This window comes from Priapulus caudatus, unplaced genomic scaffold (genome assembly GCF_000485595.1).
Source record: "Priapulus caudatus unplaced genomic scaffold, Priapulus_caudatus-5.0.1 Scaffold406, whole genome shotgun sequence".
Taxonomy (NCBI): Eukaryota; Metazoa; Priapulida; class Priapulimorpha; order Priapulimorphida; family Priapulidae; genus Priapulus; species Priapulus caudatus.
This window is the reverse complement of record NW_014577467.1, coordinates 71,647-75,714: the sequence shown is the minus strand read 5'-3', so window position 1 is coordinate 75,714 and position 4,068 is coordinate 71,647.

Sequence of the window (4,068 nt, the reverse complement as noted above, 5' to 3'; positions counted from 1 at the left end):
CACACACACACACACACACCACACCACACACACACACACACACACACACACACACACACACACACACACACACACACACACACACACACACACACACATCCCCACCTACGCGGTAGAGCGACAGCTACGTTGCTTCAGAGCTATGCGGGTCTGCCCATCGTTTCCTCTGGACGGCATGTACTCGCTGCTTGAAGGTCACTCATGCGCGCTAGTAGTGGAAGCAGCGGAAACTCGCATCGAATCATCGCGGCATACGATCGCTACGCCCTCTATCATCATCATCATACCTCAGCGGAATCGCTAGCGGCAATGCTAATTGCTGTTATCACATGTCCGGTGTGCGCGCGCGCTCCTTTGCCCCTGCTAAACCCATGAGGTATAGCTGAACTATCGTGAACGGACGCGGCTGGGCGCGCGCGCATGCGTGAAGCGTCGCTGGGCGCTTAATGTTGATGTTGTTTACGAATGATATTTGTTCGAGGTCGTCTGCCGACGACGTTTTCTTCTATCTGTACTACGATGCTACGATGTTATTATCCTATTCTAGCTCTCTTTGAGAGGATTGTTGGCGTCTAGTCGCATGGACCGACAATAAAAGTTATAAATGATCTCGTCACGTTAAAACCTGTTTCGCCTGTTTTGCAATATCTGCGTCGCGTGAATTTCCTCGTTGCTAGCATCCGGCAAATACACGTCATTGTCAAAACTCGCGCGGTGCTGATCGTATCGTATTCAGCCTCGCGGGCAAGAAATAGTTCGCGAATTTTACTTCGTCGAAGAGCTACTAGCGGAAGCCGAGCAGCTATCTTGCTAATACACGCAAGATTACAGCCCCATCTTGATCGTTCTGACGTCTGACGACGTGTGGCCGCCATTCCTCGCTGTTCAAATAGCGTTGTGTCTGCTCATGCGCAGTAATTTTTTTCTCTGCGTCATTACTGTCTGCTTCGTAGTTCAACTTTGTTTGCGACCTCTTTTGAACTTGTCTGCGTCATTTCTCAGCCGTGTCTGTAGCATTGTACAATTTTTTATGTCTGTCCTTGTTCAAATTTATCCGCAGCAACTGTTTGGTTTTATTTCGTCTCTGTTATTGTCCACAGTTTTCCGGGTCATAGTTCAAATTTGTCTGGGCCATTGCTCAATTTAGTCAACGTTATAGAGCTACGAAGTGATGACGTCACGGTGGCATGACAACGAACCCACTGGTTCTACACAATCATATGCTAGCTCTGATAACATTAACTGCGTGTCGTGTTTTGTACCCGATTGTAACCATCATTATTGCGAGTCATTATTGCAGTTTTTATAAATTTCCAAAGGATGGAAGTCAAAAGCAACGAAAAAAAACAATTCAAAAAAAACAATTCAAAAAAATAATTAATTAATTAAATATTGTAAGATCGACTTGATACCGATGCTTTACCGCTGTCTGCAGCGCACACACTCGTGTTTTACGTACGCACAACATTTTCACGCAGTTAATGTTATGGAGCCAGTGGGTTGTGTAGAACTAATGGGTTCGTTGTCATGCCACCGTGACGTCACACTTCGGTACTCTATTGTCTGACACGTTTCTGGGCCATAGTTCAAATTTGTCTGCACGATCGCTTTGTTTTGTCTCTGGTATTGTTTCCAAATTTCTGTGCCATGGTTCTAATTTGTCAGCGCCATTGCTAAGCTTTGTCCGTAGGATATTATCCACAAGTTTCTGTGTCACTGTACAAATTTGTCTGTGGTAATGTTTAGTTTTGCCCGAATCATATTTCAGCTGTATTTCGCTTCATTTCTCGGTTTTCTTTGCATCATTGCTTATTTTTTGCTCATTTGCGGCTTCGATGATCACACGACATGCAAAAAACGTACAAATACAGTTTTCTGTCTGTTAATGCTGCCGTTACATATGCAGAATGCACCGGTGTATCTTCTCCCACCGTATTATTATATGTTCGCTATTAGCCTCAAGTGTTATATATACGGGACAACTAGAATAACTCCGTAATTATCGTCTGCCAAATTGTCTCGTCCCGTGTATTGTGGGAAATAATTGTGTTCGCACACGCTATGTTTGACGTGAGACATATAACCATAATATATATACTGTCAGTAATCGAACGTTGGGTTGTGCAGAGGGAAATGAGATGTATATATGCACCGTCTCTATAGCAACTGTGTGACACACAATATACGACAGGGTTTCTGAATTGTTATTGCAGCACCCGGATGCGAAAGTAATATCGTCATCCGTTATTACATTTACGTTTCCTGATATCCAGCCGGCAAAGCCACATCAATGCAGAAACTATACGTGGCGAATGAAGAGCACAAAATATAAGCTCACGCGTTTGTATGTTACTCTGGGCTGTCAACCATTTCTGGCCAGCTCTTCATATGTACTCATCTTATTGCTGGAAGCTCGACTCATTTGCGTGATGACTATAGTTAGTGGTCTATGCTCTGATAGCCCATGTTTCCATAGATATTAGTTCGTAGTTAGTAGTCGTGCAGATTTACGTGTATTCTAACATGCATGTCTGCAGGGGATTCCTTTCTCTGTGGGGGTATTGTTGATGGTTATATGATAACCGAAATAATTTGTGTGTGTGCGTGAAAACGAAAGAAAATATTTGTATAGAGGGAGAGGGGGATATATATATATATATATATGTAATTGTCATGCCCTTAATACAAAAGAAAGTTCTCATATATAGGTCCCAGCTGTTGCCGGCTCGTAGAAATGCAGGTTCACTAACCTGCTGACTGGCATTCAAATAAAAATATGGGTCACCGTTTTCGGTTTGGAATTCGTTAAATCCTTAAAAGCCCCGGCTTACGTGCCTAGATACGCTTACACAGACGTGCAGAACGTCTGAGATTACGAACAAAACACGCGTTATCAACCGTATTCTCCTTGAGAGGCGGCCTGAATACATGGACACACACACACTCCACTATAGTTATAGAATAGAATCATGCCTGACGTCGTGAGATGACACGTAGGCCTGTGGTCTTCATGATTGCTTATATGTGACGTCTTCATCGAGTTATGCGCACGGCAAATCACAATCACAAATCACAAATCAACGCCACGCACATACAATAAGGACCGGCGCAAATGCACGTCCACTTGTCATTCAGTTGCATGTACGTAGTATCCGTAGATTCCGTACACGGTGTGATAATTATATTCTCGCTATCGTACCTAAGCCTGTACTATATATGGCGCGTTGGCATTAACTGATAGTTTTGATAAGATCTTTATATATCGCACAGAAACCGACTAATGTAACATGAATAGCTTATTCGACGTAGAATGAATGAGTGAAATTTGGGAGGAAATCATTGTGAAAAAATCGCCGACCATTTCTGGCATGAAAATCTCATTACAAGCCAACTAAGCTAAACATATAGAGATGACATAGATAGCCATATAGAGGCTGCAGAGTAATAACTAGTAATGTCACAATATTGGCTGCAAGACAGGATGCGACGCCTGGGGTGCGAGGCCATACGTGGTTTCGCATATCCACGAGCTAAATTAGTTGCGAGGTATGTCGGCCTGTTCATCTTGTGCGTGCTAACAACAACACCACAAGCAACAACAGCAACAACAACAACAACGACGACGACGACGATGACGACAACAACAACAAAGAGGACGACGACGACAGCAATAACATTAACAGCAACAGCAGTAGCGTCGGCAACAATAAGAACAACAGCAGCAGCAACAACAACAACAACAACAACAACAGCAGCAACAACAACAAAACAGCAACAGCAGCAGCAGCAACAACAACAACAACAATAACAACAGCAGCAACAACAACAAAAGCAGCAGCAGAGTTACACAATGAAAATAAGATGAGAGCGCACTCCAAGATGGAGCACTCTATTGCAGTACTGTATATGAGTGCTACTGTGATACACGTGTTCTACTGATTGCATTTCCTCGCAATACTGCCATTATATACTGCAACATAACTCATACAGTACAACATAAATGGTACGTATGTGCATTCAGGGTCATAACGGAGAAGAATGAATGTCGCGATAACTAGATATAATGAT